The sequence below is a fragment of the Leguminivora glycinivorella genome, chromosome 15, assembly GCF_023078275.1.
Source record: "Leguminivora glycinivorella isolate SPB_JAAS2020 chromosome 15, LegGlyc_1.1, whole genome shotgun sequence".
In the NCBI taxonomy this organism is placed as follows: Eukaryota; Metazoa; Arthropoda; class Insecta; order Lepidoptera; family Tortricidae; genus Leguminivora; species Leguminivora glycinivorella.
The window spans coordinates 16,427,258-16,452,316 of record NC_062985.1 but is presented as its reverse complement, the minus strand read 5'-3'; the positions used below and the strand labels follow the sequence as shown (position 1 = coordinate 16,452,316).

The 25,059-nt window shown below is 36.0% G+C and overlaps 1 protein-coding gene and 1 pseudogene across 1 annotated transcript in view; one reads left to right on the top strand and one right to left on the bottom strand.

Moving 5' to 3' along the window:
• Nucleotides 1–25,059, bottom strand: part of LOC125233751 (small conductance calcium-activated potassium channel protein) — a 372,074-nt gene that overhangs the window by 124,172 nt on the left and 222,843 nt on the right. The window lies entirely within an intron of this gene.
• LOC125234313 lies at nt 17,583–17,680 on the top strand (annotated as a pseudogene).

Genomic DNA, 25,059 nt, shown 5'->3' with positions numbered 1-25,059 from the left:
TATTATTCTGCAACATTTTATAACCTGCTTGTCCCATATGTTACGGATCAATACAGTTATAGCGATACCCTAACAACTAAAATTTATTAGGGTTGTGCGAAAAAACAACGTGTTACAAATGTATACTTTTGTATTTATGTTACAATCAAACCGTAGGCACGCAGCAGTAATACATATAAATATACATATAACTCATATAAGTGACTGTGTAGACTGTAGACACACATTGCAAATAGGTCAAAAAAGTATACCCAGCTGAAAAATTGCGTCATGAATATGCATTAAAATGGATGCTGTGTTCATGTTCATAAATATTACGCAGTTTTCTGTACTAACAAATAAAGTATTGTATGAATTCTAAATCAATACATACAACTAAATAAGGCAGTTCCCCCATTCAGTAGGCTTTACTGTGTTAAATCTTATGGATTCAAATCAGTCCCACAATGTGCTATATCATGTTAGAGTAATGTTGTCGTGCATGCATCATTACAAAAAAAAAATGTTTACAGGTAAACTTTCTGATGATATAAATTAAAATATATTTTTAAGATTAACTAATACCTAATTAATGGCCTACATGTTCAACACCATCATCTCAATATCGAACGTAAAAGTCAACACAGTTTTCACTTACCACGCCCGTAATCATATCAATGCAAAACTACGTTAAATATTTGAAATAATGAAAGCCGCAAATGGCACCCAACCTGAAAACTTTTCCCACGCGCAGAAACATCATTGTTCATCAGATATTGAAGTTGTCTCATTACTCTGGCTAGATTGAGGTAGCGCACGCATTATGCGACTGGCCATTGTTGTAAACTGATGCACGGACAGACATTTTTAAACCTCATTTCATTAATTTAACTTTTTTACAAACCGAAATATCTGCAATCAATGCTACTATTTAGTCTTTGGAAAATGTATGCCTCGAGTGAGACTATGTTGCTACGAGTAAAAGTCCCATCGGAGATGTGGAGAAGGAGAGGTGGAGAATTTTGCTAACTTGGTTGAGGTCTTAGTGGCTCAGATGGCAGAACGTTGAAGTATCAATTGAACTCACGACGTTCAGGTCTCAACTAAGGCAACAATTGTTTAGAAGTCTGATAAGCACGTATACCTACTTTGTAACATCTTATAACATCATGGATGCAATAAATAAACATGAATATGAATATATGAATAAGATTTTATATAGTAACTCACTACTTAAACTCGTGGGTTCAAGTATCGAACCAGTGAATTAATTGGAACTATTTTGTATCCGATATCGACTTCGGTAAAAGAAAATTGTAAAATGCGGACTTTATTTTTTCTTTTCATGGATGACAGTCGCTGTATTCGTGAATATGATTCAATGATTATTCTCGTAGGCTCATTATTACCTAGTATTAGACAGCAAAATGATCAATAAGAAGATTATCGTGATAAGCGCTTTTCTTCCTAAACTTCTTGCTTGTCTTCTTACAATAAAATTCTTGACAAAAGTACACCAAGTATACATAAAACGTAGTAGTTTTGATGAATAATAGTTCAAAATATATTCAATACATTATTACATAGATGGGAAGGAATTCGTTACAAAAGTAGGTACGATTTTTTTTTCTTAGCCATAATTTACGTACAAACCAGCAAATCTTTCAAAGAACCAAGAAGCCTTGTTAGATTAAATTATTGTGAGAAATGGGGGTCTCCAAACTTTGCGTAACTGTTATTATTAGCAATTTAGCCGCTTGACAAGCTTTAAATGTAAGTTTTCAAGTCGTTATTTGATTTAAAAGTTATACTTACATAATATAATCCATAACAAGATAATTGAATTAAGTTACTTGTTAAGAGCCTCTAAAATTAAATAGTAGGTAAAATACATTGATTATGTGGATAAAGATTCTAACTCATTTCCTACACATCGTTTTCCAGTCTACTATTTAATTTGGATGTTTTAAAATCAGCACAGGTAGCATGGTCGCGCCATAGACGATTAAATATCAGGCCGTCCCTATCGCACTATTGGTAAGTGCGATAGGGACGGCCAGATGTTTTATCATTTATCGCGCGACCATACTTGCCTGCCAGGTATCTTTTGAGTAAACATGCTCCTTCCTAACCTGCATCGGCACTCTCCATAGGTGAGATTGCAGTCAAATGCTTTATCGGTATCCAGTAAAAAGAATAAACAGAACAAGAAGTACATTATACATTATTTTTTGTAACGTTTATGTTGTAGTAACCCACTTTATAACGTTAAAAACTCATAATCGACGGTGTATACTCTTCGGATACAAAATACAGCACGGAAAGTAACAAAAATACTTAATAACATACAGAATTTTTATTATTTCCGACTTCCGGCATTCGGCACGTATGAAATTGTTTGTCGAGCTCCATTGTGGCGTAAGGCAAGCCAACTGACTCAGCAAAAAATTGCCACAGTAAACTGAAACTTCCTGGGTACATGACCAACCTCACAGTCGCTTACTCTTGTAAGCGTATCGTAGCTAGCTCCCTATCGCTCTTCTGTTGCGCGACAGAGCCAGACTGCGTTTGGATCGTAAAGTAATGCCAAATATTGTCACTTCGGCTAGGCCTGATGTTCGGTTTCCTGATTTTCGGAGGGAATTCGGTCTGCGGTGTGGTTACCGAGGCCAAGCGTGGCCGCTGTGTCGAAATGTACTCGGATTGTTTTATTTGTAATTACTTTTTGTTGAATTAAATTAATTCTTAAGCTTGTTATATGTAATTTAATGGATGCCTGGAAGTTAGTAAAATTAACACGAGGCTAACCCATCTTTTTATATGGAATTTGATGGTTGACAGCCCACCAAACTTGAATTAACGGGTGATTCAAGTGGCCCTAAAGGGTTAAAGGTCCTGCTCCAGTCACCATAAAGTTTTGGCTATTAATTCTACAAAAGTTAAAAAACAGGTATGCCACTACCTTCATTTCGTTATGAATAGAAGTGTAACAAATGAGGGGTGTCTTTTCAAAAGGACTTATTTCTATAAGTCAACAGAGGTTATTTTTAACCCCCGACGCAAAAACAAAGGGGTGTTATAAGTTTGACGTATCTGTCTGTCTGTCTGTCCGTCTGTCTGTCTGTCCGTCTGTCTGTCTGTTTGTCTGTCTGTCTGTGTGTGTGTCTATCTGTGGCATCGTAGCTCCCGAACGGATGAACCGATTTTGATTTAGTTTTTTTTTATCTATGTCTTCCTATAGAAATAAACCTTGTTGACTTATAGAAATAAGTCCTTTTGAAAAGACACTCCTCAAATGCAAAATGCAAATCGCATTCAGATTGCGTTTGCATTAAAAAACACAATAACATATTCCAATATTTACAGAATAAATTGTCTTTAAAAAGTTAACCTGTCACAAAATTAAATTGGAAATGTTGGGACGCATTGGCCGTTCACAGAAGCGCAGTAAAATCGTATCAGTAATAAAACATGCGACGTTTTCCCATACACACGTCAAACCCTGGTTTAAATAAATTCAATCTCAGTTTTTGCTTTTTCCGAATGAAAATTAATTCTACCTTGACAGGGTAATCGGAATGTCGCATACAGTTTGTGTTTAAAATAAAACAATATATCACGAATGTCCACTACTATATCGTCAACAGAACCTGTACCATGAGCAATTTACGTATTCGAATACGTAACTCAATTTTGTAAACGTCATGGAAAATTACAAGAAGTTTCGAATTTGAGCATACGAGTACCTATATTAGTAGTTTTTAAGATATTACATTATATAGATGTATCTAAATGTGATGTTAAATAAAAAAAATATGGTGGCCTAGCGGTAAGAGCGTGCGACTTTCAATCCGGAGGTCGCGGGTTCGAACCCCGGCTCGTACCAATGTGTTTTTCGGAACCTACGTGGGAAATGGCATTTGATATTTGCCAGTCGCTTTTCGGTGAAGGAAAACATCGTGAGGAAACCGGAGTAATTCCAATAAAGCCTAGTTACCCTTTGGGTTGGAAGGTCAGATGGCAGTCGCTTTCGTGAAACTAGTGCCTTTGCAAAATCTTGGGATTAGACCCCAGGCTCCCATGAGCCGCGCCAAATGCAGGGCTAACGCAAGGAGGATGACGTTGATTCGAATTATAAATAGCCACTTGAAATAAATAAAGAGATTACATTATGTACTTTTCTTTAATAAATGGCATTTTTGACACTGTCATAGCTTTAAAAAGTGTTAAAAGTAACGTTCTTCTTTGATGTAACATTATTTTTGACACAAACATTATAATGTCAATAGTAAGTAAAGCCTGAACTGAAATATATGACTATTGTCAGGAGGGCGCTGTTATTCAGATGTATGGGTTGACAGTTGTTCAGTCACAGTATAATAAAGAGTACTATCGTACAGTATGGCCACTCCCGCTCCCCGCTGAAAGTGCCGCCCACCCCCTCTCGGTTACCTGACAGTTACCGCCTGTCAAAAACGCGAACAGTAGACCTGTCATATTTCACTCATACAAGCATAGTACGCGTTCACCTACACGAGCTTAGAATGTGTGTTAGGAACGCGCCTCTTTCATATATTTGATCGCCAGTGTCCGGGGTGTGTCAATAGTAAGTAAAGCCAGGGGGTCGATTTTTGAGTCTCACTGTCACTAAAATACCGGTTGAAAACGGTGAATTGCCTACTATTTTCAGTGACAATTTTCTGAATTCGAACGCCGTGAGATTCAAAAATCGGCCCCCTGAACTGAAATATATGACTATTGTCAAGAGGGCGCTGTTATTCAGATGTATGGAGTGACAGTTCAGTATAGTATGCAGAAAATAGTCCTAATGAAATTCCGCAACATGGCGCGTAGTCTTATATTTCTGGTCACGTTTTATCTATTACTAATATTTGGACTTTTATTAAGTATTGCATCAATGTTGTCTACGAATATAAACTCAAAATTTGTTAAATAATGTTTCAAAATAGTAGTTAATTAGTAGTTTACAAAATTGCAGTTCACCTCTGATATTACAACAGACGCAGGAGCGAAACCGCATCAAAGTTGGAGCAGTTTCTAAAAGGCAAATTAAGGCAATAATTAGGCGTTTGTTTATTCTACATTGTATATTGAGGCAAAATTATTTATATGGCAATAGATGCAGTGATTATCATGAAGGAGTATTTTATACGAGTGGATTTATTTTTTTATCACTGAATATAGCTGAATATAGTATGAGCTAACCATGAGCGAAGACTCAACGTTTATCACATGCACTGTCTTCGAAATATTCTTAACATCGCATGGAAGGACAAGGTTACCAACGAGAGAGTGCTGGAGATCGCACAGCATCACCGCACTACTCAAACAGAGACGTTTGAGGTGACTAGGGCACGTGCACCGCGTGAGCAGCACTCGTTTGCCCAGGCAGACTATGCTAAGCCAAGTCGCGTTCGAGAAACGTAACGTAGGTCGACCGATACTACTATTTAAGGATTGCACAAAGCGTGACTTGGTTGCGTTCGGAATCGACTGTAATACGTGGGAGGAACTTGCACCGAACCGCAATGAGTGGAGAAGTATCGTTTCAAAAGGTAGAGACACCCATGACAACACCTGGTTTCAAGGCTTAGCCGTAAAGCGTGCAAAAAGACACAACCGCGCCGTGGATAAGACATCTGTCACTCTCACACTGACATACTAGCCAAAGCATGACGGATACGTTATCCACATAAATCAGTTATAAAATTGGAAGCATAATACGTCGGCTGGTATTCGACCCCGGTAGCCACACTAGCCACATAAAGGCCAAAGTTTGCAATGCCACAAGTTCCACGCCGAATATTTTCACAGCACGCATCACCATCGATGCGTCCGGGCACAGGAAAGCATTCGTTTTATTACACAAAGCCCCACCCCACTGAAACATTCTCGCTCGATACAAACAAAGAAAAAACTATAAAAGTGCCATGAGCTTACAAAACTAAGTCCTCCGTTGAAAGAATAGAGTTGTTTTTCGACAGGGTTGTAATAGATTTTACGGCCTTCGTCTCAACGGGTAGTCAGCGGAAAAATGTAAATAAAGTGGTATGCATTAATTGCTAGGTTTTCACAGTTCGTTTAGCAGCAAGGCAGATTCTAGTCGCTTTTTGTTTTAGTAAAAAATTGTTTTGGGAACTAGGAAATACGTCAACCTATTTTTTGTATGATATATCTGTTTTAGATTTGTTTTGAGAAGTAGGAAACACGTCAACGTATTTTCTGTTTCAGTTGACGACCAAACTGGCTTAGTTGGTACACTGACTGCTAAGCCGAAAGTCCTGGGTTCAAATTCTGGTAAGGGTATTTATTTGTTTGATGAGTATAGATATTTTTTTCTGATTATTTATCCATATAAAGTATAACGTCACCTTTTGGGTTATTGTGTTGCCTATTTAACCCTGAATTTAACAAAAAAGCCATGGCCGGGTGAGTTCAAGCCTCCTTCGCGCTCAATAAATCTAATATTTTCGATTAGGATACAATTACAAATAGAAAAATGAAAAAATCACATTTCCAGCAAGCCCCAGGAAGGCCAGAGGCCGCAGATTCGAGTCCTGCCGGAGGTGTGAATTTTCCATTTTTACTTAAATATTTAAAAATATTTAATATCGCTCGCAGACGTTTCTGCAATATAAAATACAATTACAAATAGTAGATCGTCAATGGTCACGTTCGCCAGGACAAACATTGAGTTTCCTGCCATGTTTATCTATAATATATTACATTCTGTGCGCAGATATTAAAGAGTGACCCTTCGAGAGGGCCATATTTAATGCACATCAATATGAAAAGGATATGAGTAGGGTTTTGTTCAAAGCTACGTGCAAAGCAACCAAAGATCGACATCAGCAAGCCTAGCAGAAAAGACAATCGTTGACACTACGTGGCTATCGAAACGCAGTCCGACTCTGTCACTCCTCTACAGAAGAGTGATAAGGAGAGCTAGCTTACGAAGCGCAAACGATTGTGATTCTGGCCAAGTACCCAGTTTTAAATGTAAATAGAAGTCGGTTTCCCGATACCCGTTAAAGTTAACAACCTCAAATTAAACTTTTGAATCGAGTAAGCGCTCTTTGTTTCTATCAGACAGGATTTTATTGGATTTCTGGTCTGGGTTTTGTTATCTCCTATTTCATCTTATACAGTATTCATTGGAAAGCGTTCTTTCAGTACAGACTGACTATGTTTAATAATATTGTAAAAATAGTAAAGAGGCAAAGAGAAGTGCAAGTGAAGCGACTGATTTATTTAGGTAATAACCGATTTCTTTTTATAATGCAGAAACGTCTGCGAGCGATATTACATATTTTTAAATTAAAGGAAAAATTGAAAAATTCACACCTCTGGTAGGACTCGAACTTGCGACCTCTGGCCTTGCCGGGGCCATCCGGGAGTCCTGCCGGAGGTGTGAATTTTTCCATTTTTCCTTTAATTTAAAAATATGTAATAACCGATTGTTATGACTTTGCATAATAAATTTAGAAATCAGTAATGATTCTGATGGTTTGTAGAAACTGAGAATAAAATCATGGCATTCTCAATGTCAAAGAAAATATTTTAAGGTACAGCGGCGGGGCAAACTGGGGGATAAAAATGTAACTGGTTCATTTTTTTCCATGTTTTACAATGTTTGCTTTATTAAATAGAGTGTCCACTCCACCAGATACACGTTTGTGTATGGTAGGCGTGTTCAGTGGATACATGTAGAACTCAACATCATAGTGTAATAATGGAAAAAATGGACTAGTTACAATCGCCCCCAGTCAAAATTTGTCCCGCTGTACCGTACAAAACTTTATTGTTTATGTTTCTAAAAATACAACATTGTTAATAAGAATCGTGCGGCCATTTAAATATGTACAACATGCTCTGTACATTATAGATAATAGTACCTAGTATTCTAAATAATTAATGTAAGCTACGATAGTATTCAACTTTTACAAACCTCCGACAAGCCAGTAATGAAAAACCGCACTAGTAAAAAATATCACCATTTGAATGGCCATTCGCCATTTAAAACACCTATTGAATCCTTCGATCCTTTTCAATGTAACTGGACAAGCATTGTTGAAAATTCAGACGAGACCAGCTATCCTTCCTTTGAACGATTTATTACGGGAACGCGTAGATAAATCTGAATCCGAAGATATTTTCGTGTGTACCGAGATTTGTACTCGTTCGTAAATAGGGGTAATGTAAGCTGACGTAGAAGTAATGTGCAAACACCGGTTTTCGGATAGAATAAGAAATAGACGACAGGCGAGAGCTGGCTTAGCCAAAGTGACAATCTTTGATCTTTGTGACAATTGAATCCCGGAGCTGTAAGTTCACATTTTTGACACATGTCAGCGTCCACAAAACGTAAGCTGGCGCGACCTAATGAAATTTTAAATAAAATCCTGTAATAATATTTTAAAAATCAAGTACTTAACAACAATATATCGCTTACTTTAAACATAATCTAACACATATTACATTTTTGCGGATCTTCGTTAGTGAGTATTTTACGATATTAATTTATCACGCAGGACTTACTTATTATATCATATATCATTCATTTTTATTTTTAAACTAGTGCTGTGGCAGAGTCTGTCATTTCGATTCAAATGACATTTCAGTAAGTTGATGGAAATCGTATATTTGTTTAAGCGCCTCCTTGTACATAGGGCCTAAATATCGATTCAACCAATTCGTAAATAATCGCTAGATTTGGCAAACAATACGTCTTAGCCACAGCCAAAAATGTGAATTTACAGCTCGAGCACAATAGACAGAGAAGGGCAATAGGGGGAGCTAGCTACGATATACGAAGCATAAGTGATTGTGACGTTAGATGTTGGCTAGATACCATGTTTCCACCTAAAACCCGCTGTTTGCAAACCTCCGAAAGCCGGAGATTACAATAGAAGAAAATATATTTAAACTGCCTCTCCCAACGCTCGCTCAACTTTTAACGTTTTAAGTTGATTCAATTTTATTGTGTAGCTACTTATTGAGATGCAGAAAAGTCTCGGATTCTTGTGAACAACTTAAAAGCATCTTGGGATAACTTTCTCAGTCGAGTAACGATTTTTAATTTGTAAGAAAAAAATATCGTCTTGTTTTAAAGCTATTTTCAAACTCTTTTGTTTTATGTATTTCATTGTTATGAAAACTAAAGCTACTACTTCGTTTGGATTCAGTTATACCAAACGATAATATTATTCTGCAGCATCACTGAAGTGCGATATCCCTTATGTAGACAGAATCAGAATCAGAATCTCTTTGTTTGTAAAAACAATGTCGCTACAAAAAAGACCATCCTGTTAAGTTGACCTTTTTGACGTTTAATGGACCAATTCAGTAAGTTACTTTGCTGTAGTATGTAATCTAATTTATAATGGTCACGTTTAGTTTCACTAGACTTACTGCATCGAAATATCGGGAATAAGAAGACAATAAAAAATATATTGAGTCTATATCCCGGTCCATATAATTAAGTCTAACGTCAGAACGGAACTTCAACTCAAGATTTATGTAACTCTATACTGCTATGGAGCCTAACGAGCCGACACACGAAGGCTGGGCCTGTAGGCAACAGTACAATTCTTAACGCTCCATGCCAAACTATACACAACTGTCTCTGTCGCACCAAGGAAGAGCGATAGAGAGAGATAACTAACGATACGCGGCTGAGCATTAAAAGTTGTAATTCTAGTTACAGGCTCTGGTAAGCCAAAATTGAACTAGCTGGCGTCTTTCGCGGTTGCTAGTTAACTAGTATCTCCTATCAGCTCGTTAGCGTGTCTTGATCAAACTGAAATTGAGCTTCACTACCGCATGATATATATTTAGCTTTTCATATTGGGGATACCTATTATTTACTGGTGCTAGAACCTGAGTAAAATTTAAATTTAGTGTTTTTTTCGACACCTGAAGCGAATATTGCCCTCCAGTCGAGATTTATTCCGCTGCACCTTATATGGATTTATGTTGCCTTTGTAAAATTGCGCTGCCTATATTCTTATGGTTTGAAACACTACTTAGTAAATAGTAGAAAGAAAATAAACAGACACATTGCAGTTATACATTAGCGTCTCATGAATGCTCTCCACATTTCATTGTTTTAATCTACCAGTAGTTAAACTAACGTAATAAAAAACTTTGTTGCACACGGCAAACATTGATGTGAGGCCTTAAAGAGTACTCAAGACATGTAATTACCTCGATCCTTCAGTAATGACTCTTTTAATAGGCTTAGTCTTGCCTTCCTTAAGCATCGTTGTTGAGATAATTTAATGGGTGTTTTATCTTAACGAATTTATATTTCAGTCACTTGCAATACCTAATATCTAACTTTTCGAAGGCCGCAAAAAGGGTTACTATTATTCTAAATTCCCGTAAAGTCTTAAGTCATAAAGTATCGTTTCTCCACATTTTCATTTGTCATAATTAAAATTTTCTCAGAAACGCGTAAATTTTCAGGATTGCCATAAAACAAACCTAACCTAGGTTAGGTTAGGTTTGTTTTATGGCAATCCTGAAAATCTTATAGGTGACTTAATTAAAACCTTGAAAATTTAACCGTTTCAGAATTATGACTAATGATAGTCTGGCATTCTGGCAAACTTTCGATCATTATGTCAAACAAAGGGATTCGCCGCAAAAAAATGTACAATGATAAAATGTAAGTCATAAGTTATTTATTAGCGAAAGATAGATAGGTAGGTACAGTTTAACATTAAAATGAACCAATCGTGCAATATACCTTGTCACACACTGACATGCAAATTTAAAATTATTTCAAAAAGGAGCTATATGATTTTAGTGCGATGATACGACACTATTGGGAAAAATGAAATTATTTTGTAATTGAATTGTAAATGTAATGCAACTACTTAGTGAAAATTGTAATCGTAATTCAAAGTACTTTTTGCCCAACACTGATACGCAAATAAGAAAATTAAGACAGTGTCCATTTTAAGATTACGTCCGATTTCATCCGAGAACCGAAAGGCCCTTTTCATTACCCACGGGGTGCAACGCGCTCTTTTGACTCTAGTAATACGACAGTGCTACATTTTCGTTTTGTAACATAAAATTAGTGATGTGCAAGTTGCGGAAACTCTTCAAAAAAATCTTATATTTCGCGAAAAATTCACAAAACTTTCACGAAAAAGGAATTTAAATTTATGAAATGGAATGTTTCCATCCATACAATTGTCCATACAAAGTATGGAAAGTTTCCGTAGTTTTCCTATGTGAAAATTTCAGAATTTTGAAAACTTTCCATCGCCACATCAGTAAACATAATTGAATCAAATTCCAAATAATTAAGTGTTGATAAAATTACGTCTCACCGTACCATATTTTCTTGAGAATATATCATAACAAGTACAATTATTACAATTGTAGTTAAGATAAATCAGTTTACAAAGAAGCATATTTTTACTACACTCGTGCGGTTCTACAACGTGCAAAATAGTGAACTAAGTAATGACCGCCGGGATCTGTCATTATTGTGGGTTTACCTATGGCGTTGCAAATAACTAAAAGAAATGAATATGTTCTCTTAAGATTTTTCAAAGATATCAATAGTGTTCGTTTCATTGCGTATTCCCCTACCTATTGCAGGTGTCTGGACAGGAATGTGTAAAAATAAATGGGTAAACAAAAATTGCTTAAAAACTGTCCCATAGTTCTTATTTCAGTGAATTCATATTTGCAAGAGAGCAAATATTTAATAACTATGTGAAAACGTCAAAACTTTACTCAAATTCTTGGCTGTTGTTAAGTTTCATAACAGCATAAAATTAAACTTTAAAACTAATAAAGTGTAGCTAGATTAAGGAATGCTGTGTATAGAAAATTAAATTTGTTTCATTACGCCTGATTGCAAGTAAACGAGAGACAAAGCTTAAGTAGTGAAGAGGCCGAAAGCTACCATTGGTAGCTTGTATTTATTTTGTACCTTGAATTCAATTCCAAAATATAGATTTGAAAAATTCAAGCAAATTAAAGTTATATATAAATATTTTTTACACTTATTCTTCAAGTAACATCAAATGGGCTCAATTCACATTATGTGCAAATCGGCTCGATGTAAAATAATTATATGATTGTGTTTAGAACAATATTTAACGATTAAGTACTTAATGTCTTTATATTTTTCACATAATATGAGTCTTAAATATAAAAAAAAAATCTTAAATACCTATATAATTTGAAACAGATTAACCTAAAATATCAACGTTTCACATTTTGGTTCATAGTTTTATTTCCGTGTCTCATTATGTTCTTCCTTAATCGTAGTAAAATAGTTAGTGATAGGCTGTGCACTATGCAGGTATATTCTGCCTCTTAACTAGTTAAGAGATTCTCATAAATCCGGATCGCTGGTTCCGACAATTTCAAGAATTCTTGAGAACGGTGTTACATAACACTATCAGTAGTCGAAGTGAGTCGCGTATAGAATTCAAACCACAATTTTACAACATTTTTACCTATAAAATAATGGACATTATTGTAGGCCAAGTTCAGTGTACCTAAATATTTAGTGTCAGACATTAAGGACAATTCCAACTGACAATCTTAAGGACATCAGCAGCATAGCTAAGATGGACGTTTGTCTATCATTTCTCACTATGTCTGTCACGTTCTAACAAGTACTTAAGTTTGAAAAGGATGCATAAAATGACAAGTGACAAAACACGTCCATCCATGACACGACCACTGAAGATGTCACTCAGTATCGTGCATTTTTATCGCGCTTTTCCGTAGCTGTATTGTGGCGGACGAATCGTACAGATGTAGTACGAAAAGAATTTTCTTAGTATTTTTCCGGAAACGTTCGTATTTTTGTTATGCTAGTTCAAACAGTGTCAGTACATACGTCTTATACTGGGACTGACTGAAATAGCATGACACGTTTGTACGAGTACGTTTCCGTAAGAAAACGAAGGAAAATCTTTTCGCACATCTGTACCTACAATGACTTTCGCATAATTATCGTTCTGATTCCGGTGTACGTTTAAATTGCTCATTTATTTGCGGCCTTTTAACTAGTTCAGAAATTCTAATAAATCCGGATCGCTTGGACAATTTGAAGAATCTCTTGAGAACGGAGTTACATAACTATCGGCAATCGATGTGGGTCGCGTGTGGCAGACGACGATCGGCGCTTCGCCAGTGGAAGCGGAATAATTAATCGGTCAACCGTCACTCGTTCTACTTTTCCGAACGGAATTGGGGAGCACTCATTGGTTGAATATTTTTTTAGTTGAATAGATCTGATAGTTTGACCTTGCCGGGGTGTTATAATGATGACGTTAGATATATTTTGATTAGGGATGTACCGACTAGTCGCCGACTAGTCGGGAAAGCCGACTATCCGGCCACATTTGTAGTCGGCGACTAGTTGGCGACTAGTCGGCAAATTTAGCCGACTAGTCGGTACTACTTTATCTACAGGAAAAGAGGAAAAAAGTACCAATATTTATTATAATCATTTTTATTATCAAAGTTAACACTAAAAGTTATAATCAAAGTTAACACAAAATCAACTCTACGAGTATATATCTATATTTATATCTAACAATCGTATATCAATATAGAATAATGACAATCATAATACCGCACTTGGTAATGAGAAATATGTCATTTTATACAGGATTAGGTACTTTATTTTGTACCAAAGGCAAATTATGATGCAGAAATGTTAATGTCTCCGCTCTATCAGGGAGCAGGCGGTTTCTTTTTGATTCATATATGTTGCCAGCCTCTGAAAACAGACGTTCACTATAAACAGAGCTACTTGGGCAAAACATGTATTGTTTAGCTATACGAGCCATTTCAGGGAGCCTTGAGCGGTTGTGGCGCCACCACTCAAACGGATCTTCATCACGCTTAATGACTGGGATAGCGCAGTAGGACTGGAGTTCATGCGCCACACTAGGTCCACCATCGTTGTAATCTGCGTCTTGAATTTTTCTTGATACTAACTCTTGATAACATTGCCAAAAATTGCGGTGGATCGCCGACTCTACATGATCAGCGGTATTATTAGTAGCTTCAGATCCATTTCGATCGTTTGATTCACTTTCATCTTCATTCAGATTGTTTGTAGTGATTGTAGCTTCATACAAAAATTGCGATTTCACAGTGCCTATATTTTCTTCGTCGAAAAATTGCATCTTATATCTGGGATCTACCAAAGTCGCGAGTGCGAATAATTTATTTTTTTCCAAGCAAAGTTTACCGAACCTGGTCCTCATCTCATTTTCTAAGATGACTTTTACTTGCATAATTTGGTCATTTTCATCCGTGTAATTTGACAAATACTTTTGCAGTGTTTTTGTGTGAGGTATTACTTCGGATAGCGAAGAGAAGTTAGAACTGACAATTTTTGTAACCTCTTCAAATGGTTTCAGCAGGGTAATGTACTTTTCAAGCATATTCCATTCGCAGCTTGACAGATTTTCAAAATTGACATTTGTTTCAGTCAAGTATAACGACACTACTCGTTTTTGCTCAATGAGGCGCGATAACATGTAATACGTGGAATTCCATCTCGTAGGAACATCTTGGACGAGTTGATGCTGTGGCAATCCCAGTTCTCTTTGCAGGTCATGAAGTTTTGATTGAGCAGGCCCTGAATGGTTGAAGTGGCTGACAATTCTCCTACACTTTTTTAGAATTTCCGCTACACTGTCCATTTTCAATGTAGCTGTTATAGTCAATTGTAATGTGTGAATAAAACACGGAACTCCAGTAAATGCAGAGTCATCAATGGCCTTAACTACATTTCTTCCATTATCTCGCACGATTGCATGAATTTTTTCATAATTTATATCCCACATGGTTGGAGTTTCTTCCAGACATTCTTTTATATTATGAGCAGTATGAGACTCGGGGAAATATTTCATTTGTAGCACCGCGTGATAGTAATTAAAGTTATCATCTGCCCAGTGTGCAGTAAAACTCAGAAAACTTTGCTGATTGTTTGTGTTTGTCCACAAGTCAGTGGTTACCGAAATCACCTCGGCAGCGAGCACTCCTTTTTTAATCTCAGATTTTGTTTCTTCATATAGATAAGGGATTATATTTTCTGAAAAGTATTTTCGGCTTGGCATATTGTATTTTGGTTTTAATTTATTTATTAATTTAATAAATCCAATGTTTTCAACGATGGACAAAGGTTGGTTGTCGAGCGCAATCATTTCCCCAATAGAAAGGCTAATTTCTCGGGCCCTGGGATCTTCTCTTGGCCATTGTACAACAAAACAGTCTTTAATATTCTGTTGCCGTTGTGACGGGCTGGCCACTGGATTCGATGCTGGCGCAGGTGTCGGTGATGGTGTATTAAGCTTCCTACCGTTATTTGAAGCCTATTTTATTATATTTGAGAGAGCAATCCTGTTAACAGATGACGTAGCGGTTCACATATTAGCTGACAGTAGTCGCCATTATCCCCACCACCAGTTTTACCCTTCCAGTTTTATCCCCTCACCACCGGGCGGTGGCGCCTACGGGCGCCGTTTGCCTCATTGGCGTTCTGTTCTTCGGAGCGTACGGTTCACTACAAAAAATTCTTAGAATTTCTGAGATTCTTAAAATTTTTTGTAAGTAAAAAATATGTAATATTTTACAAAATATTTTCATATTTTAACGGTTTTACCGTTCGATTATAAATAATAAAACGTGACGGACATTCCTTGTCCGTCGCAATATTTTTAGATAAGCTGACATTTCGAGCGCAGCGAAGGCGTCGCGGTAAGTAAGCGACGAGCATTTGTTTTACTTTATTTACAGTGAATCGGTTCGCCATAAGCACGGATCAGGTCATTGAGAATTGAGACAGTTTAAATTAGACCACGATTTCATAAATTGTTCGTTAGTTATAAAAAGAAAGGCGCATCTTTGTCGTCATAATTTATAAGTTGTTAAATGGTCGCGGTCTCATTCCTGAATAAGCATATTTTGCAGAAATGTCTGTTTGATGCAAAGTTTACGTTCTTAACGGTTGCTAAGTAATTAAACTTTTTGCACAAGCCTGCGCAAGGATAAAGTGCATCCTATTAGGATACTTGATTACTATTTTGTGAGGGACGCTTAAATTTTTATGACCTGATATTTTCCGTGCATATCCCCAGTATTATTACTATGCAGGCTATGGCGTGTAACAGTGATTGCTTTCAAAATTTTGATAGTCTCGCAAGAAGCTAAGATGCAATTCATTAACGATTAAGTAGATAAAACCTAGGACACGTTTAAAACCTTGTTGTATCAACTTGTAAAGGTTCTAGTGTCATATTGGATTCCCTATTGGGGTCCGGTCTATTATGTTATTTTCTTCATTCTTAATTAAAGAGTGCCTACTATTGATGCACAGTATCGTTCTAAGTGTAAGCGTTGAATAAAATTCCGGTACTAATAATAATAATAGACTTACTGGAAGTTTGCTACTCTAGCTAAAGTAAAAGATTTTGAGTGAAACCCCCGTATGTGATATAAAATTGTAATGTGATATACATGCTTTTCTATGTCTAAAAAATGGCTATTTCACCCTATGTCTATAGTGTGAGGTCTGAGATTTACCAGAATAACCATTATTATTTAAAGTAGGTACCTACTCTGTTGTAAATTACCACATACAGGAGAGTCACTATTGATCTTTTGCTTCTATCCAAATAGGATTTATAAATAAATAGTAAGTAGCTGTCTGCTGATTTAAGTAAACAAGTTGTTGTGCAATAAATTTATTATTATCTGCTGCGCAAGCAGATGTGTTGACTATGCAGTATTTGTATCAGCTCATATCCTAGATTTGGCGTTACAAAGAAAAGACCCGAAATTTGTTTTTTATTCGAATACCTACTCTAATAATTTCGCTTGCGCAAGGCGTAAAGAGACATCATTATAATAACATTGTTGCTTGGGATATCCATTGAGACCATTTGCGAGGCTGGGCAAATGTTAGCGCGAAATCCGTGTAAATAGGAATGTTTCCGCCAAGCCTATGTATCTAATCTTAATTACTCGTACTTCCGTCTGCGCAAGACGTGTAAGTATTTCTACTTACCCAACAAATAACAAGCCTGCGCAAGGCCTTTGTTTGTTATTTTTTTTTTTGTTATTTGACTGCTACACTAGCAGACGAAATAAAAGAAAGGAGCCTATGAGACTATCTATCTAGTGTAATGAATTACCAATAATATAGCAAGCCCGTCCTGGCCTGCGCAATGTAGCTTATGTAGCGTGATCATAGACTTGCCTTTTTATAAAATTTTATCTGCCATTCCATAATATTCATAATTTGCCTGCGTAAGGCGTGTGAATGTTATGAATATATTGTGAATATTCAGCCAACGAAACATAATCTCTGAAGAGATTTTGGCCGTCACGGCTATAGCCTCCGCAGGGCGTGTTAAACTTACAACTCAGCTCTCTGCTAGAACTATCAGGAACCGGATATTCTTAAATTAATGTAAACAGCATTCTTAAACTGGTTTTGCAGGGTTTAAGTAGGTAAGCAAGATATGATAGAACATATGTATTAGCCTGTTACATATCGCTAAACAAGTGCTTTGATAATGCAAGTAGTATTTGCTTCGGCAGTACATATACTTAAATTGGAATGACAGAATATTAGCATAGCCCCTGCGTAGGGAAGACCCGCAAAGTGGTTAATTAAGCGTCTGGCCATATTACAATAACATAAATATATGCTTCCGCAAAGCAACCACAAGTCATATACTGTGTATTATTGCGTATCGGGCTACTACCACGAAAACGCATGCTATTAAGTAAATATACATTTCAAATACAAATCATCATATTCATGAAATATCTAACCTAACCTAACCTATTCAGCCGCCAGCGACTAGCTAAGCGAACTTACCGGTCAATGGCTCTTTTCAACCACATATGTATTGCCGGCTCCGCTAGCAGCGTGAAGCTCGCACTAGCGCTGAAACCAGCACCAGGGGCGGCTCACTCCGCATTTCTTCCATACATTCCGGCGGCCGCGAGTTCGCGGCTCATAAAGTTTGACGACCTTGTCGCTGCGCAATAGAACTCAATGTCGTATGCAGTCCATTGACAGGTTGTTGACAGTGAGCCTTCTGTACTTGTACTTTTTATATATTCTGTGCCAGCACCAAATCAATGACTTTGAATACAAGTCACGTGGAACGGGATGAGCCTAGTTCCTTATTAAATAAAGGTTGGATTAGTGGGTGTAATCTTCGTAATCCAGCTTGCCTGGTAAAAGTGGTAAATAACCAAATTGTTCCTATATCTAAGATTGTGGTAATCTATACTGGAACTGAGTAATTGGCTTGCAAAAACCTGACAATTTGTGTTGACTATCAAATTCACGTCATCAAAGACTCAGATCTTTAACCCTTTATTAATTTCCTATGAGTTAGACACTTCACTTCCTTCTGTGGACATAATAATATATAAGGTTGTACCCCGCTGTATGTGAATATAACGTTGGAATTCTTTAACCTTCCACGTATAATATATATAAGAACAATTTGGATGTTTACCGTATGTAAATACCTATGACCCACATAGGGTATGATATGATCAGAGATAAATAAAATTTATCTGTACGGTACCTGTCCGAACGACAATAAGCCATGCTATACAAGGCTTTTAAATCAAATGATTGATATCGATTCCAAATCAAGAACCTTCTAGATTTCCTAGACAACTTGTCTAACATCCCACAGAAACCCGCTCTCTGGGTAAGAAGGAGGCCAAAGTTCTTTTCGAGAAAAGGGATGCACCGTAATCCTAAATGTGACGTTAGAAGAATGTACATACAACATGTACCTCTTCATTAGCTTGAATCTGCTCCTAACGCTAAAAGACGGCTCTTTAAGATTTTTAGTATCAAACACTAATTATTCTGGGAGCTTCATTCAGGCAAATAACCGCGAAGGTTATTGCTGCAAGAATATTACCAATGTTCAACAAGAACTGATCGCCGAGTCTGCCTACATTCTTCCCTTGTTTTTGACAAAAATATGTTATGAATTATTTAGTGTCTTGCTTGGCTACTCGTCTAAAATACATAAAATGTACTAATATTAGAGCTATGCGCCTGTAACATAACTAATTTATGGGGCCAAATCAATGCTAAAATCTATTTTGGAACTATTTTTAGTCTTGTTTCAAATATAACTAAAACTTCAGTTAGGCCTACAGTCCAAGTTATTTATTTATCTTACCATAATGGGTATCCAGCAGATATAGTTGGTACTTATATATTACAATGATAAGTGAAAACCAGTGTTTTTCTAGCTATACTACAACTTATTAGCAAAGGTAGTGCTGCTTACCATATCAACCCAACTAATTGCAAATACGTATATGTACAACAAAATGAAACCACTTATAGGGTGGTACATATTAAAAATGGACTGAAACGAAAATCTTATAAATTAAAAGATAATTTATTGCCTAAATAGCTGCGCTCTGTATACTACTATTATTCACCTTTAGGTGGGCACATGAAATTCGTTTTTTGTTCGTATATGCCAACTTAAATCGGCCTGGAAATACAATGCATGTACATACTGTGACATCACGCAATGATCACCTTTGTTCAAATTTGTACGTACACACTTGACATTGTTTAGCCATTATATGCTAACAACAAAGTAAGGAAATATTGTAGTCGATTTTATATATCTTCAAGGGAGATCCCGTTGTTTTTGTAAAATGTTGTATAAGTGCACTTGATTCCTCATAAAGACTATAAGAACTTTCAAATAAATATTAATACAAAGGAATAACCCATGAAGATAATTTTGTGTCTGTAACGTAACCTAAACAGTATTATGCCTTAGTTATACTGAGATCTATAGATCTAACATATATGCTTTGCTGTGATAAAGACAAATAGCATTGTGGCTTGTAATGCCTCAACAAGATTTCACTTTCTTTTTGCGAAATAGATCGATGCATAATGATAAAGGATCCTGAAATTAATAAAAACAGACAATACCGAAAATTATGATTTGATGGGTGAAATGAAATAAAAATATGAACTCGCTTTTAGAAATAAGATTTAATCTTATAACTTGATTCACATTGATTTATTAAAAATACAGTATTCACAAAAATAGTAACATGTATCACTGCAGATTCCACTTAGTTGGTTGAATTGAAATGATTCACCCACACACGCAGATTATTAAGTGCACTAGTTGTTTCCACCAGTTTCACTAATGATGAGGAATTAATCACATTGGCGTTATGCTGGCCACCAGGCGGTCACAGACAGGTCTCAAATATAATAAAATAGGCTTCAAATAACGGTAGGAAGCTTAATAGCAGCGTTTTACCTTACAATAAAACGCATATTAAGCGAAGTACCTTATTTGAAGCCTATAGTTTTTAGGCCGCCAGTGGCTAAAGTACTCCGTTGCAATACACCACTTTACTTTTATTACACCCATGGAGGGTAGGTTTAACTCACTAATGTATTTTATCACCTTCACCATTCAGGTTGCAAAATCCAACACCTATACACTCCAATGTATACTGATATGTCCCTGTTTTTATTTAAAATGTACATAATTAAAACAATTATTGCAACCTTTTTAGTAAATTGTACACTTATTGCAACTTTGTTTTGGTTATAATTTGAGAACCAATGAGGCAAACGGCGCCCGTAGGCGCCACCGCCCGGTGGTGAGGGGATAAAACTGGAAGGGTAAAACTGGTGGTGGGGATAATGGCGACTACTGTCAGCTAATATGTGAACCGCTACGTCATCTGTTAACAGGATTGCTCTCTCAAATATAATAAAATAGGCTTCAAATAAGGTACTTCGCTTAATATGCGTTTTATTGTAAGGTAAAACGCTGCTATTCAGGCCGACTAGTCGGCCGACTAGTCGGCCACCTGAACGCCGACTAGTCGGCTAGTCGGCTAGTCGGCCAAATCCATAGTCGGTACATCCCTAATTTTGATGCTTTTGAAAAACATAATTTGCATTATTAATTATTGATAATGTTTGTACTTCCCTACTTGTATTTAGAAATTGTTACTCGTTCCACTTTTCTGAAAGGAATTGGGGAGCACTCATTGGTTGAATGTTTTTTAAGTTGAATAAATCTAGCGTTGACCTTGTCAGGGTATGAATGATGGTCACGTTAAATATTTTGATGCTTTTGAAAAACATAATTTGCATAATGATTCATTATTTATGAATTATTGATAATGTTTGTACTTCCCTACTCGTATTTAGAAATGGTCACTCGTTCTACTTTTCCGTACGGAATTGGGGAGCACTCATTGGGCGTCATCCATATATTACGTCACATCGTAAGGGGGGGGGGTCATACTAAATATGACAATCCCAGTTAAAGGGATACAAAAAAGCGTGACATAGGAGGGGGGAGGGGTCCAAAAACCTGAAATTTGGTGTGACGTAATATGTAGATGATCCCTTGGTTGAATGTTTTTTTAGTTAAAAAGACTTGCCAGGGTATAATGGTGACGTTTAATATTTTGATGCTTTTAAAAACCGAAATTTAATAAAATTGCTCACTTTTAAGAACGGAATTGGGGGGCATTCATTGGATGAGTGTTTTTTAGTTGAATAGATTTGTGTGCGTAGCCGAATGCACAAACGCTCACGATAATATCTCTTTCATAGCTATTTATCTCTGTCGCTCTTGCGTATTCGCGTGACAGAGCCATACTACTTTTCTCCGGCGTTACGGTGGCGTTTCGTGTCGCAGAAATGCCATTCAGCTACGGGGCCTGATAGTTTGGACGTTTTTAACGGTGACTTTGATGAGGTATAATGGTAACGTTGGATATTTTGATGCTTTTGAAGAACGTAATTTGCATTATGAATTATTGACAATGTCTGTAGGTACTTACTCGTAGTTATAAATTATTAATCATCCCACTTTTTTGAAAGGAATTGGGAAGCGCTTTCATTGGTTGAATAGATCAGACTGATGGTAGTTTGATCGTTTTTTATAAGCGTTGACCTTGCCGGGGTACCTAATGGTGATGTTTGATATATGAATGTTTTTCAAAAATGTATGTACATGAGCATTTTTGTAACAATACGTTAGGTACAGCATACCCATCACCAATCACCGTTGATTTATTTGTTAATATTACTAAGGTAAAGGTAAACAAACCAAAAAAATAACTCCAAACAAAGGTGAATATAATACGTATCGTACATAAAATACTACTGCTTCAACAGCCACTGAAAATAATAATATTATTGAAATATAAACCAACAGAAACACTTTGTAAATAGCATTTCTGGGAATAAGCATTCGTGGGCGGTCGCTGCAATCTCATCCTTGTCAAATATGTGCAATATAAAATTATTATGAAACATTTTATTATTTAGAAAATGTTTTAAAAAGATTATTTGAGAGTTGAGAATAGTTTAATATTGTGCTTGAGGCGCTTGGTTGAGGATAAGCATGTTCGTTATTTCAGAAGGATCACACAGTCATGTCGACATTAATGATAAAGTAATGACGATTTGCAAGAAGACATATGCCTAGTCAAATTCAGTCTCTTGAATAAATAGTAAATTAGAGTAAAAAAAAATTGGAATGCAAAAATTGCAAAAAAAATATTTTTCGTTTTTTGTTCAAGTCCCAAATAATATTAACTCATTCAGTTTCTTGATATTGATAATTGAAAATCGCTATTTTTTTCCTTTTTTTTTCAAACCATCACGATCATGTAGAAGAAATAGCATTTTATGACATTTTTATCGAGTAAGTACTTTAATTAAATGGGTCCCAAACCAACAGAGATTGGAAATCTGGTCGTCTTGCCTAATACTCGTATTGGCACGTAACGTACCTATTATAGATAATGTAGAATATCGCTCCAAACCTCCAATATTGAAATGAACTAAAATATAATATATGTTTAATTTTTTAACACCTATTGACAATGCATTTTGGTTCCTAATCAAATTGAAAAACATATTTATTTTAGACGATTTTACTACTATAGCTGAAAGCAACATACCCAATTCTTCTGAAACTTCTCAGACACGAGGCAATGTAAAGGTTGCCAACCCCATGTTTACAGACAAAGAATTCATTCATACATTTCCTAGCCATTGAAAACAAGACTAACCCATAATAATACCGTATTTAACTTGTCTCGCCGTGGCTTAAGTACACGTAGAGGTCGGCATTTCCCGAAATTCGGAGGTATTTGTCTGTACAAACAATAGCTACTACAGTGCTCAGAAAATAGAATTATAATTTCATAACCATCTTAAGTAATAAGTGAATAATAATCATGTTTCGTCTCTGAAATGTCTAATTGTCTGAAGTTATCAATGCATAAATAATCATGTTACGTCCCTTCAATTCAAATAAGTATCATTACAGGTGAATGACCTTTAATCGAATTTTAAATTTCAATTTCGTACAATGAATATTTAATATGCAATCAATTGGCAAAGATAATTCTCTAGAGAGCCGGAGGCGACTTAAGTAATTTTCTAAAAGACTGGAATTGAATGACAATTTAAAAAAAAATGTTGCAAGTTGCCTAAGATATTTTTCTTTACTATGACTTGCTATGACGAAGCCTGCGCTGTGGATTTATTTTGTATGTAACTTCATAATTATGTTTAAGAAATACATTTTCCTTTTTTCTTTTAAGATCGTGACTGTTTTGAAAAAAATGTTTACATGAAATAAAACTATGGAAACGGATTATATCGCGTATACTTGTAATGAATTTACAATTCATCCCTACGTTTCGAATACTTTACAGCATTCGTGGTCAACGGGTGAAGTGTTCCAAACGTTGGGATGAATTGTAAATTCATTATACGCGATATAATCCGTTTCCATAGTTTTATTTTATGAGTAAGTCTCGCGGTCACCGGATAAAATATTAAAAGTTTACATATTATGATTTTTTTTATACATATGTATCTCCTCCATATTGCTAAAGTGCGTAGTTTTATTAAAAGTTTTCTGAAGATCCTGACCTTTTTCTATGCTAAAAGTCGCCTGTAAGCGTTGAGATCCTAAAAATATGTAAAGTAACTAACTTTGCCTCACCTGGCGAACTGCAATATAAAGGGAACAAAGTTTGTACTATTCCACTATATTTTTAGAAAAGGAGAACAAGATGTGGGCAATTTTTATTAGATTTCCTATATGTAAAAGCTTATGTATTTCATGTTTTGAGTTAACATTAAAATTGTCTTTGGTTTACTTTAAAGTGAAGGAGTGGTTTTTCAAAATAATGTCAAGATAACACAACACACATAAAGTTCATTTCTACATTACAATTACACAGCAGATTAAAGACTTGAGCCTATTGGGGACGGAGCAACTGCGAAGCCCAACAAGAATAAGATGCAATTAAGGTTGCATTACAACTTCTTAAATATGTATATTATTATCTATCTTTTTATAAGGGCCTTTTACATATACCTTAGATCAACACAATATATATATCAAAGTTAGTAAAGGGCGCATTTTACGCAATCTACTTAGTGTTGATCGTATGTGATAAACACAACGAAAAAAAAAACATATATACTTAACTACGCTAAGCGCTGAAATTAGTTTTGTTTATTACTGACGAAACTGTTTTTCAAAACCTTCTCCTCTTTTGAAGAAGTTAGTTAAATCGAATACTGTTTAATGATTATTGCCTATACAAGCACACGTGTCCACTTGGGCGGCAAAATAATACCTAATTATTTTAAAATTTCGCACCATTTGGTGCGTTATAGTACCTATTTTTCTCATGGGACGATTTTCAATACAAAATGGCAATGGCGGGGGTTATAATTAGTATTTTTGTTTCACTTGATTACGCATAAATAGATATATCTACTTTGACTAGTTACACTGAGTAATTGGAAGCTAAAACAATTTTACTCCTACAACTTTACCATGCACAACCGTATAAACTGAATTACATTTAACACCATATAAATCAAACCCGATAACGATACAAAATGTCTGCAATCCGGTTCAAGCCGGTTCATTAAGAACAATAGTCCTCAAACCAGCATCGCCACAATGGACCTTTCCA